This window comes from Rhinoderma darwinii (assembly GCF_050947455.1).
Source record: "Rhinoderma darwinii isolate aRhiDar2 chromosome 5 unlocalized genomic scaffold, aRhiDar2.hap1 SUPER_5_unloc_6, whole genome shotgun sequence".
NCBI lineage: Eukaryota > Metazoa > Chordata > Amphibia > Anura > Rhinodermatidae > Rhinoderma > Rhinoderma darwinii.
This window is the reverse complement of record NW_027461819.1, coordinates 283,939-308,933: the sequence shown is the minus strand read 5'-3', so window position 1 is coordinate 308,933 and position 24,995 is coordinate 283,939. Positions and strand designations below refer to the sequence as shown.

General features: G+C 47.8%; 17 non-coding genes across 17 annotated transcripts; all 17 read right to left on the bottom strand.

The window, feature by feature from the left end:
- Window positions 1-241: 241 nt before the first annotated feature.
- On the bottom strand, window positions 242-432 carry LOC142696368 (U2 spliceosomal RNA). The gene has a single exon (XR_012864272.1). It is a non-coding gene; the product is annotated as a U2 spliceosomal RNA (small nuclear RNA).
- A 1,292-nt stretch (window positions 433-1,724) lies between these two features.
- LOC142696367 (U2 spliceosomal RNA) lies at window positions 1,725-1,915 on the bottom strand. The gene has a single exon (XR_012864271.1). It is a non-coding gene; the product is annotated as a U2 spliceosomal RNA (small nuclear RNA).
- A 1,292-nt stretch (window positions 1,916-3,207) lies between these two features.
- LOC142696470 (U2 spliceosomal RNA) lies at window positions 3,208-3,398 on the bottom strand. The gene has a single exon (XR_012864365.1). It is a non-coding gene; the product is annotated as a U2 spliceosomal RNA (small nuclear RNA).
- A 1,293-nt stretch (window positions 3,399-4,691) lies between these two features.
- On the bottom strand, window positions 4,692-4,882 carry LOC142696466 (U2 spliceosomal RNA). The gene has a single exon (XR_012864361.1). It is a non-coding gene; the product is annotated as a U2 spliceosomal RNA (small nuclear RNA).
- A 1,300-nt stretch (window positions 4,883-6,182) lies between these two features.
- On the bottom strand, window positions 6,183-6,373 carry LOC142696365 (U2 spliceosomal RNA). The gene has a single exon (XR_012864270.1). It is a non-coding gene; the product is annotated as a U2 spliceosomal RNA (small nuclear RNA).
- Window positions 6,374-7,669: 1,296 nt separating this feature from the next.
- Window positions 7,670-7,860, bottom strand: LOC142696364 (U2 spliceosomal RNA). Its single transcript, XR_012864269.1, has one exon. It is a non-coding gene; the product is annotated as a U2 spliceosomal RNA (small nuclear RNA).
- A 1,284-nt stretch (window positions 7,861-9,144) lies between these two features.
- Window positions 9,145-9,335, bottom strand: LOC142696363 (U2 spliceosomal RNA). Its single transcript, XR_012864268.1, has one exon. It is a non-coding gene; the product is annotated as a U2 spliceosomal RNA (small nuclear RNA).
- Window positions 9,336-10,615: 1,280 nt separating this feature from the next.
- Window positions 10,616-10,806, bottom strand: LOC142696361 (U2 spliceosomal RNA). The gene has a single exon (XR_012864266.1). It is a non-coding gene; the product is annotated as a U2 spliceosomal RNA (small nuclear RNA).
- A 1,284-nt stretch (window positions 10,807-12,090) lies between these two features.
- Window positions 12,091-12,281, bottom strand: LOC142696360 (U2 spliceosomal RNA). Its single transcript, XR_012864265.1, has one exon. It is a non-coding gene; the product is annotated as a U2 spliceosomal RNA (small nuclear RNA).
- A 1,284-nt stretch (window positions 12,282-13,565) lies between these two features.
- Window positions 13,566-13,756, bottom strand: LOC142696471 (U2 spliceosomal RNA). Its single transcript, XR_012864366.1, has one exon. It is a non-coding gene; the product is annotated as a U2 spliceosomal RNA (small nuclear RNA).
- A 1,304-nt stretch (window positions 13,757-15,060) lies between these two features.
- On the bottom strand, window positions 15,061-15,251 carry LOC142696359 (U2 spliceosomal RNA). The gene has a single exon (XR_012864264.1). It is a non-coding gene; the product is annotated as a U2 spliceosomal RNA (small nuclear RNA).
- A 1,284-nt stretch (window positions 15,252-16,535) lies between these two features.
- LOC142696343 (U2 spliceosomal RNA) lies at window positions 16,536-16,726 on the bottom strand. Its single transcript, XR_012864250.1, has one exon. It is a non-coding gene; the product is annotated as a U2 spliceosomal RNA (small nuclear RNA).
- A 1,272-nt stretch (window positions 16,727-17,998) lies between these two features.
- On the bottom strand, window positions 17,999-18,189 carry LOC142696358 (U2 spliceosomal RNA). Its single transcript, XR_012864263.1, has one exon. It is a non-coding gene; the product is annotated as a U2 spliceosomal RNA (small nuclear RNA).
- Window positions 18,190-19,477: 1,288 nt separating this feature from the next.
- LOC142696461 (U2 spliceosomal RNA) lies at window positions 19,478-19,668 on the bottom strand. The gene has a single exon (XR_012864357.1). It is a non-coding gene; the product is annotated as a U2 spliceosomal RNA (small nuclear RNA).
- Window positions 19,669-20,960: 1,292 nt separating this feature from the next.
- LOC142696357 (U2 spliceosomal RNA) lies at window positions 20,961-21,151 on the bottom strand. The gene has a single exon (XR_012864262.1). It is a non-coding gene; the product is annotated as a U2 spliceosomal RNA (small nuclear RNA).
- A 1,287-nt stretch (window positions 21,152-22,438) lies between these two features.
- On the bottom strand, window positions 22,439-22,629 carry LOC142696356 (U2 spliceosomal RNA). The gene has a single exon (XR_012864261.1). It is a non-coding gene; the product is annotated as a U2 spliceosomal RNA (small nuclear RNA).
- Window positions 22,630-23,914: 1,285 nt separating this feature from the next.
- Window positions 23,915-24,105, bottom strand: LOC142696354 (U2 spliceosomal RNA). The gene has a single exon (XR_012864260.1). It is a non-coding gene; the product is annotated as a U2 spliceosomal RNA (small nuclear RNA).
- Window positions 24,106-24,995: the final 890 nt, after the last annotated feature.

Here is a 24,995-nt window from a genome sequence, read left to right as displayed (position 1 = left end):
AAGGAAGGTGAATGAGGTGTTCCAATGTGAAATGCCGGAAACACAGAAACACAGACGACACACAACAAGAGGTGGCAATCTATTCATTAATTGCATTTAATCAATGAGCTCATTATCACTCATGCATTGTCCAACAGGTGTTGAAATAATGGGATTAAAAGGGGAGATCCCTTCAGAAAGACAGAAACAATAGCAAAGACAAAAAACACTTTTGGAATCTGCTTTTAGTCAACACATAAGGAAAGGGTGCACCGGTCCTGGAAATACTGCAATACCAGGTCAATGCGTGGAGTGGACAGAGCAAGCTCTATTTCCATCTCCCTGTTCTAAAAATCCATTTAATATATGGTCCCCAGATAGGGGACGTATCAGATATTAAACTGATAAGAACAGATACTACACTTGATCTTAGCCAAAAGGCCGAGAAGCGATAACCCGAACGGGCCGCGCGTTGCCCGAGCCTGCCCGATACTGCTGTTCAGCCCTTGCAGCGATTCAGCCTACTTCTAGGCAATTCCATGGGGCCCTGCAGGCTCACACACTCACAGCTACACGGGAGGTGAATAAAGGCCGGAGAGGAAGCCAGACAGGATTTGCTTCTTTTGCTTGCACCACAATGCAGTGCTGAAAGAGGAGGAATCTACATAAAAACGCCTTCCTGGCAACGCCCAAATGCCCTGCTGCCATGCAGATAAACACTGGCAGCGGCAGCAAGTGCATGCCCACAGCCACCCCTTGTTCCTTCACACCTTGTATCAGCTGTAATCCAGTCCAGTCCAGTGCTGCCTGCTGAGCAGCACTGACCAACACTGCCTGGGCCCAGGCTTTTATCTCTGAGGCCCCATTATGATGTCAGAAAGCTGGCTCTGGAATCCTGAGGGCTCCACTATGACACGTGCAAAGTTCCGTCTGAACTTTATATAAGACGGTGAGGCTCAGTCAGTCACTCAGTGTTGCCTGAGAGGGCAACACTGCAACAGCCGGCCGCCAGGCTGTCTTTTTTTTGCACAGCTAGTTGCCTCCAGGAGGCCACAAGAGGGAGACAAGGGACTGCAAAATGGAAAATAGGCATCCACCAACTTTACAGACAACTTCTCCTTGCTCCTACAACCTCCATCCTTGCACAGTTTGTTATTCTTCTAGGTAACATAGTAACAAATCCAAATTGCTGCTCTCTTTGTAGGCAAGCAAGGCTTTGTTGCAACTGCAATTCTTACTTCTTCTTGAAATGTAGGGACGATAGTACATTCCATCACATCCATCTAGTGTACACAGGTAGGTCCATTGTGGCGGGCAGGCGAGCGGGCGGGCTGCTTTATTGGCTGTTTGCTGTTCCCCTACTCCACTCCACTATTTGACTGTTGTGCTGCATCAATCAATCAATCAATCAATCAATCAATCAATCAATCAATCAATCAATCAATCAGTGGCTGGCTCAGGTGCAGCTCTTTAACTTACCTAAAAGGGAGGGCGGAGAGAAGACAAGGAAGGTGAATGAGGTGTTCCAATGTGAAATGCCGGAAACACAGAAACACAGACGACACACAACAAGAGGTGGCAATCTATTCATTAATTGCATTTAATCAATGAGCTCATTATCACTCATGCATTGTCCAACAGGTGTTGAAATAATGGGATTAAAAGGGGAGATCCCTTCAGAAAGACAGAAACAATAGCAAAGACAAAAAACACTTTTGGAATCTGCTTTTAGTCAACACATAAGGAAAGGGTGCACCGGTCCTGGAAATACTGCAATACCAGGTCAATGCGTGGAGTGGACAGAGCAAGCTCTATTTCCATCTCCCTGTTCTAAAAATCCATTTAATATATGGTCCCCAGATAGGGGACGTATCAGATATTAAACTGATAAGAACAGATACTACACTTGATCTTAGCCAAAAGGCCGAGAAGCGATAACCCGAACGGGCCGCGCGTTGCCCGAGCCTGCCCGATACTGCTGTTCAGCCCTTGCAGCGATTCAGCCTACTTCTAGGCAATTCCATGGGGCCCTGCAGGCTCACACACTCACAGCTACACGGGAGGTGAATAAAGGCCGGAGAGGAAGCCAGACAGGATTTGCTTCTTTTGCTTGCACCACAATGCAGTGCTGAAAGAGGAGGAATCTACATAAAAACGCCTTCCTGGCAACGCCCAAATGCCCTGCTGCCATGCAGATAAACACTGGCAGCGGCAGCAAGTGCATGCCCACAGCCACCCCTTGTTCCTTCACACCTTGTATCAGCTGTAATCCAGTCCAGTCCAGTGCTGCCTGCTGAGCAGCACTGACCAACACTGCCTGGGCCCAGGCTTTTATCTCTGAGGCCCCATTATGATGTCAGAAAGCTGGCTCTGGAATCCTGAGGGCTCCACTATGACACGTGCAAAGTTCCGTCTGAACTTTATATAAGACGGTGAGGCTCAGTCAGTCACTCAGTGTTGCCTGAGAGGGCAACACTGCAACAGCCGGCCGCCAGGCTGTCTTTTTTTTGCACAGCTAGTTGCCTCCAGGAGGCCACAAGAGGGAGACAAGGGACTGCAAAATGGAAAATAGGCATCCACCAACTTTACAGACAACTTCTCCTTGCTCCTACAACCTCCATCCTTGCACAGTTTGTTATTCTTCTAGGTAACATAGTAACAAATCCAAATTGCTGCTCTCTTTGTAGGCAAGCAAGGCTTTGTTGCAACTGCAATTCTTACTTCTTCTTGAAATGTAGGGACGACAGTACATTCCATCACATCCATCTAGTGTACACAGGTAGGTCCATTGTGGCGGGCAGGCGAGCGGGCGGGCTGCTTTATTGGCTGTTTGCTGTTCCCCTACTCCACTCCACTATTTGACTGTTGTGCTGCATCAATCAATCAATCAATCAATCAATCAATCAATCAATCAATCAATCAATCAATCAGTGGCTGGCTCAGGTGCAGCTCTTTAACTTACCTAAAAGGGAGGGCGGAGAGAAGACAAGGAAGGTGAATGAGGTGTTCCAATGTGAAATGCCGGAAACACAGAAACACAGACGACACACAACAAGAGGTGGCAATCTATTCATTAATTGCATTTAATCAATGAGCTCATTATCACTCATGCATTGTCCAACAGGTGTTGAAATAATGGGATTAAAAGGGGAGATCCCTTCAGAAAGACAGAAACAATAGCAAAGACAAAAAACACTTTTGGAATCTGCTTTTAGTCAACACATAAGGAAAGGGTGCACCGGTCCTGGAAATACTGCAATACCAGGTCAATGCGTGGAGTGGACAGAGCAAGCTCTATTTCCATCTCCCTGTTCTAAAAATCCATTTAATATATGGTCCCCAGATAGGGGACGTATCAGATATTAAACTGATAAGAACAGATACTACACTTGATTTTAGCCAAAAGGCCGAGAAGCGATAACCCGAACGGGCCGCGCGTTGCCCGAGCCTGCCCGATACTGCTGTTCAGCCCTTGCAGCGATTCAGCCTACTTCTAGGCAATTCCATGGGGCCCTGCAGGCTCACACACTCACAGCTACACGGGAGGTGAATAAAGGCCGGAGAGGAAGCCAGACAGGATTTGCTTCTTTTGCTTGCACCACAATGCAGTGCTGAAAGAGGAGGAATCTACATAAAAACGCCTTCCTGGCAACGCCCAAATGCCCTGCTGCCATGCAGATAAACACTGGCAGCGGCAGCAAGTGCATGCCCACAGCCACCCCTTGTTCCTTCACACCTTGTATCAGCTGTAATCCAGTCCAGTCCAGTGCTGCCTGCTGAGCAGCACTGACCAACACTGCCTGGGCCCAGGCTTTTATCTCTGAGGCCCCATTATGATGTCAGAAAGCTGGCTCTGGAATCCTGAGGGCTCCACTATGACACGTGCAAAGTTCCGTCTGAACTTTATATAAGACGGTGAGGCTCAGTCAGTCACTCAGTGTTGCCTGAGAGGGCAACACTGCAACAGCCGGCCGCCAGGCTGTCTTTTTTTTGCACAGCTAGTTGCCTCCAGGAGGCCACAAGAGGGAGACAAGGGACTGCAAAATGGAAAATAGGCATCCACCAACTTTACAGACAACTTCTCCTTGCTCCTACAACCTCCATCCTTGCACAGTTTGTTATTCTTCTAGGTAACATAGTAACAAATCCAAATTGCTGCTCTCTTTGTAGGCAAGCAAGGCTTTGTTGCAACTGCAATTCTTACTTCTTCTTGAAATGTAGGGACGACAGTACATTCCATCACATCCATCTAGTGTACACAGGTAGGTCCATTGTGGCGGGCAGGCGAGCGGGCGGGCTGCTTTATTGGCTGTTTGCTGTTCCCCTACTCCACTCCACTATTTGACTGTTGTGCTGCATCAATCAATCAATCAATCAATCAATAAATCAATCAATCAATCAATCAATACATCAGTGGCTGGCTCAGGTGCAGCTCTTTAACTTACCTAAAAGGGAGGGCGGAGAGAAGACAAGGAAGGTGAATGAGGTGTTCCAATGTGAAATGCCGGAAACACAGAAACACAGACGACACACAACAAGAGGTGGCAATCTATTCATTAATTGCATTTAATCAATGAGCTCATTATCACTCATGCATTGTCCAACAGGTGTTGAAATAATGGGATTAAAAGGGGAGATCCCTTCAGAAAGACAGAAACAATAGCAAAGACAAAAAAACACTTTTGGAATCTGCTTTTAGTCAACACATAAGGAAAGGGTGCACCGCTCCTGGAAATACTGCAATACCAGGTCAATGCGTGGAGTGGACAGAGCAAGCTCTATTTCCATCTCCCTGTTCTAAAAATCCATTTAATATATGGTCCCCAGATAGGGGACGTATCAGATATTAAACTGATAAGAACAGATACTACACTTGATCTTAGCCAAAAGGCCGAGAAGCGATAACCCGAACGGGCCGCGCGTTGCCCGAGCCTGCCCGATACTGCTGTTCAGCCCTTGCAGCGATTCAGCCTACTTCTAGGCAATTCCATGGGGCCCTGCAGGCTCACACACTCACAGCTACACGGGAGGTGAATAAAGGCCGGAGAGGAAGCCAGACAGGATTTGCTTCTTTTGCTTGCACCACAATGCAGTGCTGAAAGAGGAGGAATCTACATAAAAACGCCTTCCTGGCAACGCCCAAATGCCCTGCTGCCATGCAGATAAACACTGGCAGCGGCAGCAAGTGCATGCCCACAGCCACCCCTTGTTCCTTCACACCTTGTATCAGCTGTAATCCAGTCCAGTCCAGTGCTGCCTGCTGAGCAGCACTGACCAACACTGCCTGGGCCCAGGCTTTTATCTCTGAGGCCCCATTATGATGTCAGAAAGCTGGCTCTGGAATCCTGAGGGCTCCACTATGACACGTGCAAAGTTCCGTCTGAACTTTATATAAGACGGTGAGGCTCAGTCAGTCACTCAGTGTTGCCTGAGAGGGCAACACTGCAACAGCCGGCCGCCAGGCTGTCTTTTTTTTGCACAGCTAGTTGCCTCCAGGAGGCCACAAGAGGGAGACAAGGGACTGCAAAATGGAAAATAGGCATCCACCAACTTTACAGACAACTTCTCCTTGCTCCTACAACCTCCATCCTTGCACAGTTTGTTATTCTTCTAGGTAACATAGTAACAAATCCAAATTGCTGCTCTCTTTGTAGGCAAGCAAGGCTTTGTTGCAACTGCAATTCTTACTTCTTCTTGAAATGTAGGGACGACAGTACATTCCATCACATCCATCTAGTGTACACAGGTAGGTCCATTGTGGCGGGCAGGCGAGCGGGCGGGCTGCTTTATTGGCTGTTTGCTGTTCCCCTACTCCACTCCACTATTTGACTGTTGTGCTGCATCAATCAATCAATCAATCAATCAATCAATCAATCAATCAATCAATCAATCAATCAATCAATCAGTGGCTGGCTCAGGTGCAGCTCTTTAACTTACCTAAAAGGGAGGGCGGAGAGAAGACAAGGAAGGTGAATGAGGTGTTCCAATGTGAAATGCCGGAAACACAGAAACACAGACGACACACAACAAGAGGTGGCAATCTATTCATTAATTGCATTTAATCAATGAGCTCATTATCACTCATGCATTGTCCAACAGGTGTTGAAATAATGGGATTAAAAGGGGAGATCCCTTCAGAAAGACAGAAACAATAGCAAAGACAAAAAACACTTTTGGAATCTGCTTTTAGTCAACACATAAGGAAAGGGTGCACCGGTCCTGGAAATACTGCAATACCAGGTCAATGCGTGGAGTGGACAGAGCAAGCTCTATTTCCATCTCCCTGTTCTAAAAATCCATTTAATATATGGTCCCCAGATAGGGGACGTATCAGATATTAAACTGATAAGAACAGATACTACACTTGATCTTAGCCAAAAGGCCGAGAAGCGATAACCCGAACGGGCCGCGCGTTGCCCGAGCCTGCCCGATACTGCTGTTCAGCCCTTGCAGCGATTCAGCCTACTTCTAGGCAATTCCATGGGGCCCTGCAGGCTCACACACTCACAGCTACACGGGAGGTGAATAAAGGCCGGAGAGGAAGCCAGACAGGATTTGCTTCTTTTGCTTGCACCACAATGCAGTGCTGAAAGAGGAGGAATCTACATAAAAACGCCTTCCTGGCAACGCCCAAATGCCCTGCTGCCATGCAGATAAACACTGGCAGCGGCAGCAAGTGCATGCCCACAGCCACCCCTTGTTCCTTCACACCTTGTATCAGCTGTAATCCAGTCCAGTCCAGTGCTGCCTGCTGAGCAGCACTGACCAACACTGCCTGGGCCCAGGCTTTTATCTCTGAGGCCCCATTATGATGTCAGAAAGCTGGCTCTGGAATCCTGAGGGCTCCACTATGACACGTGCAAAGTTCCGTCTGAACTTTATATAAGACGGTGAGGTTCAGTCAGTCACTCAGTGTTGCCTGAGAGGGCAACACTGCAACAGCCGGCCGCCAGGCTGTCTTTTTTTTGCACAGCTAGTTGCCTCCAGGAGGCCACAAGAGGGAGACAAGGGACTGCAAAATGGAAAATAGGCATCCACCAACTTTACAGACAACTTCTCCTTGCTCCTACAACCTCCATCCTTGCACAGTTTGTTATTCTTCTAGGTAACATAGTAACAAATCCAAATTGCTGCTCTCTTTGTAGGCAAGCAAGGCTTTGTTGCAACTGCAATTCTTACTTCTTCTTGAAATGTAGGGACGACAGTACATTCCATCACATCCATCTAGTGTACACAGGTAGGTCCATTGTGGCGGGCAGGCGAGCGGGCGGGCTGCTTTATTGGCTGTTTGCTGTTCCCCTACTCCACTCCACTATTTGACTGTTGTGCTGCATCAATCAATCAATCAATCAATCAATCAATCAATCAATCAATCAATCAATCAATCAATCAGTGGCTGGCTCAGGTGCAGCTCTTTAACTTACCTAAAAGGGAGGGCGGAGAGAAGACAAGGAAGGTGAATGAGGTGTTCCAATGTGAAATGCCGGAAACACAGAAACACAGACGACACACAACAAGAGGTGGCAATCTATTCATTAATTGCATTTAATCAATGAGCTCATTATCACTCATGCATTGTCCAACAGGTGTTGAAATAATGGGATTAAAAGGGGAGATCCCTTCAGAAAGACAGAAACAATAGCAAAGACAAAAAACACTTTTGGAATCTGCTTTTAGTCAATACATAAGGAAAGGGTGCACCGGTCCTGGAAATACTGCAATACCAGGTCAATGCGTGGAGTGGACAGAGCAAGCTCTATTTCCATCTCCCTGTTCTAAAAATCCATTTAATATATGGTCCCCAGATAGGGGACGTATCAGATATTAAACTGATAAGAACAGATACTACACTTGATCTTAGCCAAAAGGCCGAGAAGCGATAACCCGAACGGGCCGCGCGTTGCCCGAGCCTGCCCGATACTGCTGTTCAGCCCTTGCAGCGATTCAGCCTACCTCTAGGCAATTCCATGGGGCCCTGCAGGCTCACACACTCACAGCTACACGGGAGGTGAATAAAGGCCGGAGAGGAAGCCAGACAGGATTTGCTTCTTTTGCTTGCACCACAATGCAGTGCTGAAAGAGGAGGAATCTACATAAAAACGCCTTCCTGGCAACGCCCAAATGCCCTGCTGCCATGCAGATAAACACTGGCAGCGGCAGCAAGTGCATGCCCACAGCCACCCCTTGTTCCTTCACACCTTGTATCAGCTGTAATCCAGTCCAGTCCAGTGCTGCCTGCTGAGCAGCACTGACCAACACTGCCTGGGCCCAGGCTTTTATCTCTGAGGCCCCATTATGATGTCAGAAAGCTGGCTCTGGAATCCTGAGGGCTCCACTATGACACGTGCAAAGTTCCGTCTGAACTTTATATAAGACGGTGAGGCTCAGTCAGTCACTCAGTGTTGCCTGAGAGGGCAACACTGCAACAGCCGGCCGCCAGGCTGTCTTTTTTTTGCACAGCTAGTTGCCTCCAGGAGGCCACAAGAGGGAGACAAGGGACTGCAAAATGGAAAATAGGCATCCACCAACTTTACAGACAACTTCTCCTTGCTCCTACAACCTCCATCCTTGCACAGTTTGTTATTCTTCTAGGTAACATAGTAACAAATCCAAATTGCTGCTCTCTTTGTAGGCAAGCAAGGCTTTGTTGCAACTGCAATTCTTACTTCTTCTTGAAATGTAGGGACGACAGTACATTCCATCACATCCATCTAGTGTACACAGGTAGGTCCATTGTGGCGGGCAGGCGAGCGGGCGGGCTGCTTTATTGGCTGTTTGCTGTTCCCCTACTCCACTCCACTATTTGACTGTTGTGCTGCATCAATCAATCAATCAATCAATCAATCAATCAATCAATCAATCAATCAGTGGCTGGCTCAGGTGCAGCTCTTTAACTTACCTAAAAGGGAGGGCGGAGAGAAGACAAGGAAGGTGAATGAGGTGTTCCAATGTGAAATGCCGGAAACACAGAAACACAGACGACACACAACAAGAGGTGGCAATCTATTCATTAATTGCATTTAATCAATGAGCTCATTATCACTCATGCATTGTCCAACAGGTGTTGAAATAATGGGATTAAAAGGGGAGATCCCTTCAGAAAGACAGAAACAATAGCAAAGACAAAAAACACTTTTGGAATCTGCTTTTAGTCAACACATAAGGAAAGGGTGCACCGGTCCTGGAAATACTGCAATACCAGGTCAATGCGTGGAGTGGACAGAGCAAGCTCTATTTCCATCTCCCTGTTCTAAAAATCCATTTAATATATGGTCCCCAGATAGGGGACGTATCAGATATTAAACTGATAAGAACAGATACTACACTTGATCTTAGCCAAAAGGCCGAGAAGCGATAACCCGAACGGGCCGCGCGTTGCCCGAGCCTGCCCGATACTGCTGTTCAGCCCTTGCAGCGATTCAGCCTACTTCTAGGCAATTCCATGGGGCCCTGCAGGCTCACACACTCACAGCTACACGGGAGGTGAATAAAGGCCGGAGAGGAAGCCAGACAGGATTTGCTTCTTTTGCTTGCACCACAATGCAGTGCTGAAAGAGGAGGAATCTACATAAAAACGCCTTCCTGGCAACGCCCAAATGCCCTGCTGCCATGCAGATAAACACTGGCAGCGGCAGCAAATGCATGCCCACAGCCACCCCTTGTTCCTTCACACCTTGTATCAGCTGTAATCCAGTCCAGTCCAGTGCTGCCTGCTGAGCAGCACTGACCAACACTGCCTGGGCCCAGGCTTTTATCTCTGAGGCCCCATTATGATGTCAGAAAGCTGGCTCTGGAATCCTGAGGGCTCCACTATGACACGTGCAAAGTTCCGTCTGAACTTTATATAAGACGGTGAGGCTCAGTCAGTCACTCAGTGTTGCCTGAGAGGGCAACACTGCAACAGCCGGCCGCCAGGCTGTCTTTTTTTTGCACAGCTAGTTGCCTCCAGGAGGCCACAAGAGGGAGACAAGGGACTGCAAAATGGAAAATAGGCATCCACCAACTTTACAGACAACTTCTCCTTGCTCCTACAACCTCCATCCTTGCACAGTTTGTTATTCTTCTAGGTAACATAGTAACAAATCCAAATTGCTGCTCTCTTTGTAGGCAAGCAAGGCTTTGTTGCAACTGCAATTCTTACTTCTTCTTGAAATGTAGGGACGACAGTACATTCCATCACATCCATCTAGTGTACACAGGTAGGTCCATTGTGGCGGGCAGGCGAGCGGGCGGGCTGCTTTATTGGCTGTTTGCTGTTCCCCTACTCCACTCCACTATTTGACTGTTGTGCTGCATCAATCAATCAATCAATCAATCAATCAATCAATCAATCAATCAGTGGCTGGCTCAGGTGCAGCTCTTTAACTTACCTAAAAGGGAGGGCGGAGAGAAGACAAGGAAGGTGAATGAGGTGTTCCAATGTGAAATGCCGGAAACACAGAAACACAGACGACACACAACAAGAGGTGGCAATCTATTCATTAATTGCATTTAATCAATGAGCTCATTATCACTCATGCATTGTCCAACAGGTGTTGAAATAATGGGATTAAAAGGGGAGATCCCTTCAGAAAGACAGAAACAATAGCAAAGACAAAAAACACTTTTGGAATCTGCTTTTAGTCAACACATAAGGAAAGGGTGCACCGGTCCTGGAAATACTGCAATACCAGGTCAATGCGTGGAGTGGACAGAGCAAGCTCTATTTCCATCTCCCTGTTCTAAAAATCCATTTAATATATGGTCCCCAGATAGGGGACGTATCAGATATTAAACTGATAAGAACAGATACTACACTTGATCTTAGCCAAAAGGCCGAGAAGCGATAACCCGAACGGGCCGCGCGTTGCCCGAGCCTGCCCGATACTGCTGTTCAGCCCTTGCAGCGATTCAGCCTACTTCTAGGCAATTCCATGGGGCCCTGCAGGCTCACACACTCACAGCTACACGGGAGGTGAATAAAGGCCGGAGAGGAAGCCAGACAGGATTTGCTTCTTTTGCTTGCACCACAATGCAGTGCTGAAAGAGGAGGAATCTACATAAAAACGCCTTCCTGGCAACGCCCAAATGCCCTGCTGCCATGCAGATAAACACTGGCAGCGGCAGCAAGTGCATGCCCACAGCCACCCCTTGTTCCTTCACACCTTGTATCAGCTGTAATCCAGTCCAGTCCAGTGCTGCCTGCTGAGCAGCACTGACCAACACTGCCTGGGCCCAGGCTTTTATCTCTGAGGCCCCATTATGATGTCAGAAAGCTGGCTCTGGAATCCTGAGGGCTCCACTATGACACGTGCAAAGTTCCGTCTGAACTTTATATAAGACGGTGAGGCTCAGTCAGTCACTCAGTGTTGCCTGAGAGGGCAACACTGCAACAGCCGGCCGCCAGGCTGTCTTTTTTTTGCACAGCTAGTTGCCTCCAGGAGGCCACAAGAGGGAGACAAGGGACTGCAAAATGGAAAATAGGCATCCACCAACTTTACAGACAACTTCTCCTTGCTCCTACAACCTCCATCCTTGCACAGTTTGTTATTCTTCTAGGTAACATAGTAACAAATCCAAATTGCTGCTCTCTTTGTAGGCAAGCAAGGCTTTGTTGCAACTGCAATTCTTACTTCTTCTTGAAATGTAGGGACGACAGTACATTCCATCACATCCATCTAGTGTACACAGGTAGGTCCATTGTGGCGGGCAGGCGAGCGGGCGGGCTGCTTTATTGGCTGTTTGCTGTTCCCCTACTCCACTCCACTATTTGACTGTTGTGCTGCATCAATCAATCAATCAATCAATCAATCAATCAATCAATCAATCAATCAGTGGCTGGCTCAGGTGCAGCTCTTTAACTTACCTAAAAGGGAGGGCGGAGAGAAGACAAGGAAGGTGAATGAGGTGTTCCAATGTGAAATGCCGGAAACACAGAAACACAGACGACACACAACAAGAGGTGGCAATCTATTCATTAATTGCATTTAATCAATGAGCTCATTATCACTCATGCATTGTCCAACAGGTGTTGAAATAATGGGATTAAAAGGGGAGATCCCTTCAGAAAGACAGAAACAATAGCAAAGACAAAAAACACTTTTGGAATCTGCTTTTAGTCAACACATAAGGAAAGGGTGCACCGGTCCTGGAAATACTGCAATACCAGGTCAATGCGTGGAGTGGACAGAGCAAGCTCTATTTCCATCTCCCTGTTCTAAAAATCCATTTAATATATGGTCCCCAGATAGGGGACGTATCAGATATTAAACTGATAAGAACAGATACTACACTTGATCTTAGCCAAAAGGCCGAGAAGCGATAACCCGAACGGGCCGCGCGTTGCCCGAGCCTGCCCGATACTGCTGTTCAGCCCTTGCAGCGATTCAGCCTACTTCTAGGCAATTCCATGGGGCCCTGCAGGCTCACACACTCACAGCTACACGGGAGGTGAATAAAGGCCGGAGAGGAAGCCAGACAGGATTTGCTTCTTTTGCTTGCACCACAATGCAGTGCTGAAAGAGGAGGAATCTACATAAAAACGCCTTCCTGGCAACGCCCAAATGCCCTGCTGCCATGCAGATAAACACTGGCAGCGGCAGCAAGTGCATGCCCACAGCCACCCCTTGTTCCTTCACACCTTGTATCAGCTGTAATCCAGTCCAGTCCAGTGCTGCCTGCTGAGCAGCACTGACCAACACTGCCTGGGCCCAGGCTTTTATCTCTGAGGCCCCATTATGATGTCAGAAAGCTGGCTCTGGAATCCTGAGGGCTCCACTATGACACGTGCAAAGTTCCGTCTGAACTTTATATAAGACGGTGAGGCTCAGTCAGTCACTCAGTGTTGCCTGAGAGGGCAACACTGCAACAGCCGGCCGCCAGGCTGTCTTTTTTTTGCACAGCTAGTTGCCTCCAGGAGGCCACAAGAGGGAGACAAGGGACTGCAAAATGGAAAATAGGCATCCACCAACTTTACAGACAACTTCTCCTTGCTCCTACAACCTCCATCCTTGCACAGTTTGTTATTCTTCTAGGTAACATAGTAACAAATCCAAATTGCTGCTCTCTTTGTAGGCAAGCAAGGCTTTGTTGCAACTGCAATTCTTACTTCTTCTTGAAATGTAGGGACGACAGTACATTCCATCACATCCATCTAGTGTACACAGGTAGGTCCATTGTGGCGGGCAGGCGAGCGGGCGGGCTGCTTTATTGGCTGTTTGCTGTTCCCCTACTCCACTCCACTATTTGACTGTTGTGCTGCATCAATCAATCAATCAATCAATCAATCAATCAATCAATCAATCAATCAGTGGCTGGCTCAGGTGCAGCTCTTTAACTTACCTAAAAGGGAGGGCGGAGAGAAGACAAGGAAGGTGAATGAGGTGTTCCAATGTGAAATGCCGGAAACACAGAAACACAGACGACACACAACAAGAGGTGGCAATCTATTCATTAATTGCATTTAATCAATGAGCTCATTATCACTCATGCATTGTCCAACAGGTGTTGAAATAATGGGATTAAAAGGGGAGATCCCTTCAGAAAGACAGAAACAATAGCAAAGACAAAAAACACTTTTGGAATCTGCTTTTAGTCAACACATAAGGAAAGGGTGCACCGGTCCTGGAAATACTGCAATACCAGGTCAATGCGTGGAGTGGACAGAGCAAGCTCTATTTCCATCTCCCTGTTCTAAAAATCCATTTAATATATGGTCCCCAGATAGGGGACGTATCAGATATTAAACTGATAAGAACAGATACTACACTTGATCTTAGCCAAAAGGGCGAGAAGCGATAACCCGAACGGGCCGCGCGTTGCCCGAGCCTGCCCGATACTGCTGTTCAGCCCTTGCAGCGATTCAGCCTACTTCTAGGCAATTCCATGGGGCCCTGCAGGCTCACACACTCACAGCTACACGGGAGGTGAATAAAGGCCGGAGAGGAAGCCAGACAGGATTTGCTTCTTTTGCTTGCACCACAATGCAGTGCTGAAAGAGGAGGAATCTACATAAAAACGCCTTCCTGGCAACGCCCAAATGCCCTGCTGCCATGCAGATAAACACTGGCAGCGGCAGCAAGTGCATGCCCACAGCCACCCCTTGTTCCTTCACACCTTGTATCAGCTGTAATCCAGTCCAGTCCAGTGCTGCCTGCTGAGCAGCACTGACCAACACTGCCTGGGCCCAGGCTTTTATCTCTGAGGCCCCATTATGATGTCAGAAAGCTGGCTCTGGAATCCTGAGGGCTCCACTATGACACGTGCAAAGTTCCGTCTGAACTTTATATAAGACGGTGAGGCTCAGTCAGTCACTCAGTGTTGCCTGAGAGGGCAACACTGCAACAGCCGGCCGCCAGGCTGTCTTTTTTTTGCACAGCTAGTTGCCTCCAGGAGGCCACAAGAGGGAGACAAGGGACTGCAAAATGGAAAATAGGCATCCACCAACTTTACAGACAACTTCTCCTTGCTCCTACAACCTCCATCCTTGCACAGTTTGTTATTCTTCTAGGTAACATAGTAACAAATCCAAATTGCTGCTCTCTTTGTAGGCAAGCAAGGCTTTGTTGCAACTGCAATTCTTACTTCTTCTTGAAATGTAGGGACGACAGTACATTCCATCACATCCATCTAGTGTACACAGGTAGGTCCATTGTGGCGGGCAGGCGAGCGGGCGGGCTGCTTTATTGGCTGTTTGCTGTTCCCCTACTCCACTCCACTATTTGACTGTTGTGCTGCATCAATCAATCAATCAATCAATCAATCAATCAATCAATCAATCAATCAATCAATCAATCAATCAATCAGTGGCTGGCTCAGGTGCAGCTCTTTAACTTACCTAAAAGGGAGGGCGGAGAGAAGACAAGGAAGGTGAATGAGGTGTTCCAATGTGAAATGCCGGAAACACAGAAACACAGACGACACACAACAAGAGGTGGCAATCTATTCATTAATTGCATTTAATCAATGAGCTCATTATCACTCATGCATTGTCCAACAGGTGTTGAAATAATGGGATTAAAAGGGGAGATCCCTTCAGAAAGACAGAAACAATAGCAAAGACAAAAAACACTTTTGGAATCTGCTTTTAGTCAACACATAAGGAAAGGGTGCACCGGTCCTGGAAATACTGCAATACCAGGTCAATGCGTGGAGTGGACAGAGCAAGCTCTATTTCCATCTCCCTGTTCTAAAAATCCATTTAATATATGGTCCCCAGATAGGGGACGTATCAGATATTAAACTGATAAGAACAGATACTACACTTGATCTTAGCCAAAAGGCCGAGAAGCGATAACCCGAACGGGCCGCGCGTTGCCCGAGCCTGCCCGATACTGCTGTTCAGCCCTTGCAGCGATTCAGCCTACTTCTAGGCAATTCCATGGGGCCCTGCAGGCTCACACACTCACAGCTACACGGGAGGTGAATAAAGGCCGGAGAGGAAGCCAGACAGGATTTGCTTCTTTTGCTTGCACCACAATGCAGTGCTGAAAGAGGAGGAATCTACATAAAAACGCCTTCCTGGCAACGCCCAAATGCCCTGCTGCCATGCAGATAAACACTGGCAGCGGCAGCAAGTGCATGCCCACAGCCACCCCTTGTTCCTTCACACCTTGTATCAGCTGTAATACAGTCCAGTCCAGTGCTGCCTGCTGAGCAGCACTGACCAACACTGCCTGGGCCCAGGCTTTTATCTCTGAGGCCCCATTATGATGTCAGAAAGCTGGCTCTGGAATCCTGAGGGCTCCACTATGACACGTGCAAAGTTCCGTCTGAACTTTATATAAGACGGTGAGGCTCAGTCAGTCACTCAGTGTTGCCTGAGAGGGCAACACTGCAACAGCCGGCCGCCAGGCTGTCTTTTTTTTGCACAGCTAGTTGCCTCCAGGAGGCCACAAGAGGGAGACAAGGGACTGCAAAATGGAAAATAGGCATCCACCAACTTTACAGACAACTTCTCCTTGCTCCTACAACCTCCATCCTTGCACAGTTTGTTATTCTTCTAGGTAACATAGTAACAAATCCAAATTGCTGCTCTCTTTGTAGGCAAGCAAGGCTTTGTTGCAACTGCAATTCTTACTTCTTCTTGAAATGTAGGGACGACAGTACATTCCATCACATCCATCTAGTGTACACAGGTAGGTCCATTGTGGCGGGCAGGCGAGCGGGCGGGCTGCTTTATTGGCTGTTTGCTGTTCCCCTACTCCACTCCACTATTTGACTGTTGTGCTGCATCAATCAATCAATCAATCAATCAATCAATCAATCAATCAATCAATCAGTGGCTGGCTCAGGTGCAGCTCTTTAACTTACCTAAAAGGGAGGGCGGAGAGAAGACAAGGAAGGTGAATGAGGTGTTCCAATGTGAAATGCCGGAAACACAGAAACACAGACGACACACAACAAGAGGTGGCAATCTATTCATTAATTGCATTTAATCAATGAGCTCATTATCACTCATGCATTGTCCAACAGGTGTTGAAATAATGGGATTAAAAGGGGAGATCCCTTCAGAAAGACAGAAACAATAGCAAAGACAAAAAACACTTTTGGAATCTGCTTTTAGTCAACACATAAGGAAAGGGTGCACCGGTCCTGGAAATACTGCAATACCAGGTCAATGCGTGGAGTGGACAGAGCAAGCTCTATTTCCATCTCCCTGTTCTAAAAATCCATTTAATATATGGTCCCCAGATAGGGGACATATCAGATATTAAACTGATAAGAACAGATACTACACTTGATCTTAGCCAAAAGGCCGAGAAGCGATAACCCGAACGGGCCGCGCGTTGCCCGAGCCTGCCCGATACTGCTGTTCAGCCCTTGCAGCGATTCAGCCTACTTCTAGGCAATTCCATGGGGCCCTGCAGGCTCACACACTCACAGCTACACGGGAGGTGAATAAAGGCCGGAGAGGAAGCCAGACAGGATTTGCTTCTTTTGCTTGCACCACAATGCAGTGCTGAAAGAGGAGGAATCTACATAAAAACGCCTTCCTGGCAACGCCCAAATGCCCTGCTGCCATGCAGATAAACACTGGCAGCGGCAGCAAGTGCATGCCCACAGCCACCCCTTGTTCCTTCACACCTTGTATCAGCTGTAATACAGTCCAGTCCAGTGCTGCCTGCTGAGCAGCACTGACCAACACTGCCTGGGCCCAGGCTTTTATCTCTGAGGCCCCATTATGATGTCAGAAAGCTGGCTCTGGAATCCTGAGGGCTCCACTATGACACGTGCAAAGTTCCGTCTGAACTTTATATAAGACGGTGAGGCTCAGTCAGTCACTCAGTGTTGCCTGAGAGGGCAACACTGCAACAGCCGGCCGCCAGGCTGTCTTTTTTTTGCACAGCTAGTTGCCTCCAGGAGGCCACAAGAGGGAGACAAGGGACTGCAAAATGGAAAATAGGCATCCACCAACTTTACAGACAACTTCTCCTTGCTCCTACAACCTCCATCCTTGCACAGTTTGTTATTCTTCTAGGTAACATAGTAACAAATCCAAATTGCTGCTCTCTTTGTAGGCAAGCAAGGCTTTGTTGCAACTGCAATTCTTACTTCTTCTTGAAATGTAGGGACGACAGTACATTCCATCACATCCATCTAGTGTACACAGGTAGGTCCATTGTGGCGGGCAGGCGAGCGGGCGGGCTGCTTTATTGGCTGTTTGCTGTTCCCCTACTCCACTCCACTATTTGACTGTTGTGCTGCATCAATCAATCAATCAATCAATCAATCAATCAATCAGTGGCTGGCTCAGGTGCAGCTCTTTAACTTACCTAAAAGGGAGGGCGGAGAGAAGACAAGGAAGGTGAATGAGGTGTTCCAATGTGAAATGCCGGAAACACAGAAACACAGACGACACACAACAAGAGGTGGCAATCTATTCATTAATTGCATTTAATCAATGAGCTCATTATCACTCATGCATTGTCCAACAGGTGTTGAAATAATGGGATTAAAAGGGGAGATCCCTTCAGAAAGACAGAAACAATAGCAAAGACAAAAAACACTTTTGGAATCTGCTTTTAGTCAACACATAAGGAAAGGGTGCACCGGTCCTGGAAATACTGCAATACCAGGTCAATGCGTGGAGTGGACAGAGCAAGCTCTATTTCCATCTCCCTGTTCTAAAAATCCATTTAATATATGGTCCCCAGATAGGGGACGTATCAGATATTAAACTGATAAGAACAGATACTACACTTGATCTTAGCCAAAAGGCCGAGAAGCGATAACCCGAACGGGCCGCGCGTTGCCCGAGCCTGCCCGATACTGCTGTTCAGCCCTTGCAGCGATTCAGCCTACTTCTAGGCAATTCCATGGGGCCCTGCAGGCTCACACACTCACAGCTACACGGGAGGTGAATAAAGGCCGGAGAGGAAGCCAGACAGGATTTGCTTCTTTTGCTTGCACCACAATGCAGTGCTGAAAGAGGAGGAATCTACATAAAAACGCCTTCCTGGCAACGCCCAAATGCCCTGCTGCCATGCAGATAAACACTGGCAGCGGCAGCAAGTGCATGCCCACAGCCACCCCTTGTTCCTTCACACCTTGTATCAGCTGTAATCCAGTCCAGTCCAGTGCTGCCTGCTGAGCAGCACTGACCAACACTGCCTGGGCCCAGGCTTTTATCTCTGAGGCCCCATTATGATGTCAGAAAGCTGGCTCTGGAATCCTGAGGGCTCCACTATGACACGTGCAAAGTTCCGTCTGAACTTTATATAAGACGGTGAGGCTCAGTCAGTCACTCAGTGTTGCCTGAGAGGGCAACACTGCAACAGCCGGCCGCCAGGCTGTCTTTTTTTTGCACAGCTAGTTGCCTCCAGGAGGCCACAAGAGGGAGACAAGGGACTGCAAAATGGAAAATAGGCATCCACCAACTTTACAGACAACTTCTCCTTGCTCCTACAACCTCCATCCTTGCACAGTTTGTTATTCTTCTAGGTAACATAGTAACAAATCCAAATTGCTGCTCTCTTTGTAGGCAAGCAAGGCTTTGTTGCAACTGCAATTCTTACTTCTTCTTGAAATGTAGGGACGACAGTACATTCCATCACATCCATCTAGTGTACACAGGTAGGTCCATTGTGGCGGGCAGGCGAGCGGGCGGGCTGCTTTATTGGCTGTTTGCTGTTCCCCTACTCCACTCCACTATTTGACTGTTGTGCTGCATCAATCAATCAATCAATCAATCAATCAATCAATCAATCAATCAATCAATCAGTGGCTGGCTCAGGTGCAGCTCTTTAACTTACCTAAAAGGGAGGGCGGAGAGAAGACAAGGAAGGTGAATGAGGTGTTCCAATGTGAAATGCCGGAAACACAGAAACACAGACGACACACAACAAGAGGTGGCAATCTATTCATTAATTGCATTTAATCAATGAGCTCATTATCACTCATGCATTGTCCAACAGGTGTTGAAATAATGGGATTAAAAGGGGAGATCCCTTCAGAAAGACAGAAACAATAGCAAAGACAAAAAACACTTTTGGAATCTGCTTTTAGTCAACACATAAGGAAAGGGTGCACCGGTCCTGGAAATACTGCAATACCAGGTCAATGCGTGGAGTGGACAGAGCAAGCTCTGTTTCCATCTCCCTGTTCTAAAAATCCATTTAATATATGGTCCCCAGATAGGGGACGTATCAGATATTAAACTGATAAGAACAGATACTACACTTGATCTTAGCCAAAAGGCCGAGAAGCGATAACCCGAACGGGCCGCGCGTTGCCCGAGCCTGCCCGATACTGCTGTTCAGCCCTTGCAGCGATTCAGCCTACTTCTAGGCAATTCCATGGGGCCCTGCAGGCTCACACACTCACAGCTACACGGGAGGTGAATAAAGGCCGGAGAGGAAGCCAGACAGGATTTGCTTCTTTTGCTTGCACCACAATGCAGTGCTGAAAGAGGAGGAATCTACATAAAAACGCCTTCCTGGCAACGCCCAAATGCCCTGCTGCCATGCAGATAAACACTGGCAGCGGCAGCAAGTGCATGCCCACAGCCACCCCTTGTTCCTTCACACCTTGTATCAGCTGTAATCCAGTCCAGTCCAGTGCTGCCTGCTGAGCAGCACTGACCAACACTGCCTGGGCCCAGGCTTTTATCTCTGAGGCCCCATTATGATGTCAGAAAGCTGGCTCTGGAATCCTGAGGGCTCCACTATGACACGTGCAAAGTTCCGTCTGAACTTTATATAAGACGGTGAGGCTCAGTCAGTCACTCAGTGTTGCCTGAGAGGGCAACACTGCAACAGCCGGCCGCCAGGCTGTCTTTTTTTTGCACAGCTAGTTGCCTCCAGGAGGCCACAAGAGGGAGACAAGGGACTGCAAAATGGAAAATAGGCATCCACCAACTTTACAGACAACTTCTCCTTGCTCCTACAACCTCCATCCTTGCACAGTTTGTTATTCTTCTAGGTAACATAGTAACAAATCCAAATTGCTGCTCTCTTTGTAGGCAAGCAAGGCTTTGTTGCAACTGCAATTGCAACTGCAATTCTTACTTCTTCTTGAAATGTAGGGACGACAGTACATTCCATCACATCCATCTAGTGTACACAGGTAGGTCCATTGTGGCGGGCAGGCGAGCGGGCGGGCTGCTTTATTGGCTGTTTGCTGTTCCCCTACTCCACTCCACTATTTGACTGTTGTGCTGCATCAATCAATCAATCAATCAATCAATCAATCAATCAATCAATCAGTGGCTGGCTCAGGTGCAGCTCTTTAACTTACCTAAAAGGGAGGGCGGAGAGAAGACAAGGAAGGTGAATGAGGTGTTCCAATGTGAAATGCCGGAAACACAGAAACACAGACGACACACAACAAGAGGTGGCAATCTATTCATTAATTGCATTTAATCAATGAGCTCATTATCACTCATGCATTGTCCAACAGGTGTTGAAATAATGGGATTAAAAGGGGAGATCCCTTCAGAAAGACAGAAACAATAGCAAAGACAAAAAACACTTTTGGAATCTGCTTTTAGTCAACACATAAGGAAAGGGTGCACCGGTCCTGGAAATACTGCAATACCAGGTCAATGCGTGGAGTGGACAGAGCAAGCTCTATTTCCATCTCCCTGTTCTAAAAATCCATTTAATATATGGTCCCCAGATAGGGGACGTATCAGATATTAAACTGATAAGAACAGATACTACACTTGATCTTAGCCAAAAGGCCGAGAAGCGATAACCCGAACGGGCCGCGCGTTGCCCGAGCCTGCCCGATACTGCTGTTCAGCCCTTGCAGCGATTCAGCCTACTTCTAGGCAATTCCATGGGGCCCTGCAGGCTCACACACTCACAGCTACACGGGAGGTGAATAAAGGCCGGAGAGGAAGCCAGACAGGATTTCTTCTTTTGCTTGCACCACAATGCAGTGCTGAAAGAGGAGGAATCTACATAAAAACGCCTTCCTGGCAACGCCCAAATGCCCTGCTGCCATGCAGATAAACACTGGCAGCGGCAGCAAGTGCATGCCCACAGCCACCCCTTGTTCCTTCACACCTTGTATCAGCTGTAATCCAGTCCAGTCCAGTGCTGCCTGCTGAGCAGCACTGACCAACACTGCCTGGGCCCAGGCTTTTATCTCTGAGGCCCCATTATGATGTCAGAAAGCTGGCTCTGGAATCCTGAGGGCTCCACTATGACACGTGCAAAGTTCCGTCTGAACTTTATATAAGACGGTGAGGCTCAGTCAGTCACTCAGTGTTGCCTGAGAGGGCAACACTGCAACAGCCGGCCGCCAGGCTGTCTTTTTTTTGCACAGCTAGTTGCCTCCAGGAGGCCACAAGAGGGAGACAAGGGACTGCAAAATGGAAAATAGGCATCCACCAACTTTACAGACAACTTCTCCTTGCTCCTACAACCTCCATCCTTGCACAGTTTGTTATTCTTCTAGGTAACATAGTAACAAATCCAAATTGCTGCTCTCTTTGTAGGCAAGCAAGGCTTTGTTGCAACTGCAATTCTTACTTCTTCTTGAAATGTAGGGACGACAGTACATTCCATCACATCCATCTAGTGTACACAGGTAGGTCCATTGTGGCGGGCAGGCGAGCGGGCGGGCTGCTTTATTGGCTGTTTGCTGTTCCCCTACTCCACTCCACTATTTGACTGTTGTGCTGCATCAATCAATCAATCAATCAATCAATCAATCAATCAATCAATCAATCAATCAGTGGCTGGCTCAGGTGCAGCTCTTTAACTTACCTAAAAGGGAGGGCGGAGAGAAGACAAGGAAGGTGAATGAGGTGTTCCAATGTGAAATGCCGGAAACACAGAAACACAGACGACACACAACAAGAGGTGGCAATCTATTCATTAATTGCATTTAATCAATGAGCTCATTATCACTCATGCATTGTCCAACAGGTGTTGAAATAATGGGATTAAAAGGGGAGATCCCTTCAGAAAGACAGAAACAATAGCAAAGACAAAAAACACTTTTGGAATCTGCTTTTAGTCAACACATAAGGAAAGGGTGCACCGGTCCTGGAAATACTGCAATACCAGGTCAATGCGTGGAGTGGACAGAGCAAGCTCTATTTCCATCTCCCTGTTCTAAAAATCCATTTAATATATGGTCCCCAGATAGGGGACGTATCAGATATTAAACTGATAAGAACAGATACTACACTTGATCTTAGCCAAAAGGCCGAGAAGCGATAACCCGAACGGGCCGCGCGTTGCCCGAGCCTGCCCGATACTGCTGTTCAGCCCTTGCAGCGATTCAGCCTACTTCTAGGCAATTCCATGGGGCCCTGCAGGCTCACACACTCACAGCTACACGGGAGGTGAATAAAGGCCGGAGAGGAAGCCAGACAGGATTTGCTTCTTTTGCTTGCACCACAATGCAGTGCTGAAAGAGGAGGAATCTACATAAAAACGCCTTCCTGGCAACGCCCAAATGCCCTGCTGCCATGCAGATAAACACTGGCAGCGGCAGCAAGTGCATGCCCACAGCCACCCCTTGTTCCTTCACACCTTGTATCAGCTGTAATCCAGTCCAGTCCAGTGCTGCCTGCTGAGCAGCACTGACCAACACTGCCTGGGCCCAGGCTTTTATCTCTGAGGCCCCATTATGATGTCAGAAAGCTGGCTCTGGAATCCTGAGGGCTCCACTATGACACGTGCAAAGTTCCGTCTGAACTTTATATAAGACGGTGAGGCTCAGTCAGTCACTCAGTGTTGCCTGAGAGGGCAACACTGCAACAGCCGGCCGCCAGGCTGTCTTTTTTTTGCACAGCTAGTTGCCTCCAGGAGGCCACAAGAGGGAGACAAGGGACTGCAAAATGGAAAATAGGCATCCACCAACTTTACAGACAACTTCTCCTTGCTCCTACAACCTCCATCCTTGCACAGTTTGTTATTCTTCTAGGTAACATAGTAACAAATCCAAATTGCTGCTCTCTTTGTAGGCAAGCAAGGCTTTGTTGCAACTGCAATTCTTACTTCTTCTTGAAATGTAGGGACGACAGTACATTCCATCACATCCATCTAGTGTACACAGGTAGGTCCATTGTGGCGGGCAGGCGAGCGGGCGGGCTGCTTTATTGGCTGTTTGCTGTTCCCCTACTCCACTCCACTATTTGACTGTTGTGCTGCAATCAATCAATCAATCAATCAATCAATCAATCAATCAATCAATCAATCAGTGGCTGGCTCAGGTGCAGCTCTTTAACTTACCTAAAAGGGAGGGCGGAGAGAAGACAAGGAAGGTGAATGAGGTGTTCCAATGTGAAATGCCGGAAACACAGAAACACAGACGACACACAACAAGAGGTGGCAATCTATTCATTAATTGCATTTAATCAATGAGCTCATTATCACTCATGCATTGTCCAACAGGTGTTGAAATAATGGGATTAAAAGGGGAGATCCCTTCAGAAAGACAGAAACAATAGCAAAGACAAAAAACACTTTTGGAATCTGCTTTTAGTCAACACATAAGGAAAGGGTGCACCGGTCCTGGAAATACTGCAATACCAGGTCAATGCGTGGAGTGGACAGAGCAAGCTCTATTTCCATCTCCCTGTTCTAAAAATCCATTTAATATATGGTCCCCAGATAGGGGACGTATCAGATATTAAACTGATAAGAACAGATACTACACTTGATCTTAGCCAAAAGGCCGAGAAGCGATAACCCGAACGGGCCGCGCGTTGCCCGAGCCTGCCCGATACTGCTGTTCAGCCCTTGCAGCGATTCAGCCTACTTCTAGGCAATTCCATGGGGCCCTGCAGGCTCACACACTCACAGCTACACGGGAGGTGAATAAAGGCCGGAGAGGAAGCCAGACAGGATTTGCTTCTTTTGCTTGCACCACAATGCAGTGCTGAAAGAGGAGGAATCTACATAAAAACGCCTTCCTGGCAACGCCCAAATGCCCTGCTGCCATGCAGATAAACACTGGCAGCGGCAGCAAGTGCATGCCCACAGCCACCCCTTGTTCCTTCACACCTTGTATCAGCTGTAATCCAGTCCAGTCCAGTGCTGCCTGCTGAGCAGCACTGACCAACACTGCCTGGGCCCAGGCTTTTATCTCTGAGGCCCCATTATGATGTCAGAAAGCTGGCTCTGGAATCCTGAGGGCTCCACTATGACACGTGCAAAGTTCCGTCTGAACTTTATATAAGACGGTGAGGCTCAGTCAGTCACTCAGTGTTGCCTGAGAGGGCAACACTGCAACAGCCGGCCGCCAGGCTGTCTTTTTTTTGCACAGCTAGTTGCCTCCAGGAGGCCACAAGAGGGAGACAAGGGACTGCAAAATGGAAAATAGGCATCCACCAACTTTACAGACAACTTCTCCTTGCTCCTACAACCTCCATCCTTGCACAGTTTGTTATTCTTCTAGGTAACATAGTAACAAATCCAAATTGCTGCTCTCTTTGTAGGCAAGCAAGGCTTTGTTGCAACTGCAATTCTTACTTCTTCTTGAAATGTAGGGACGACAGTACATTCCATCACATCCATCTAGTGTACACAGGTAGGTCCATTGTGGCGGGCAGGCGAGCGGGCGGGCTGCTTTATTGG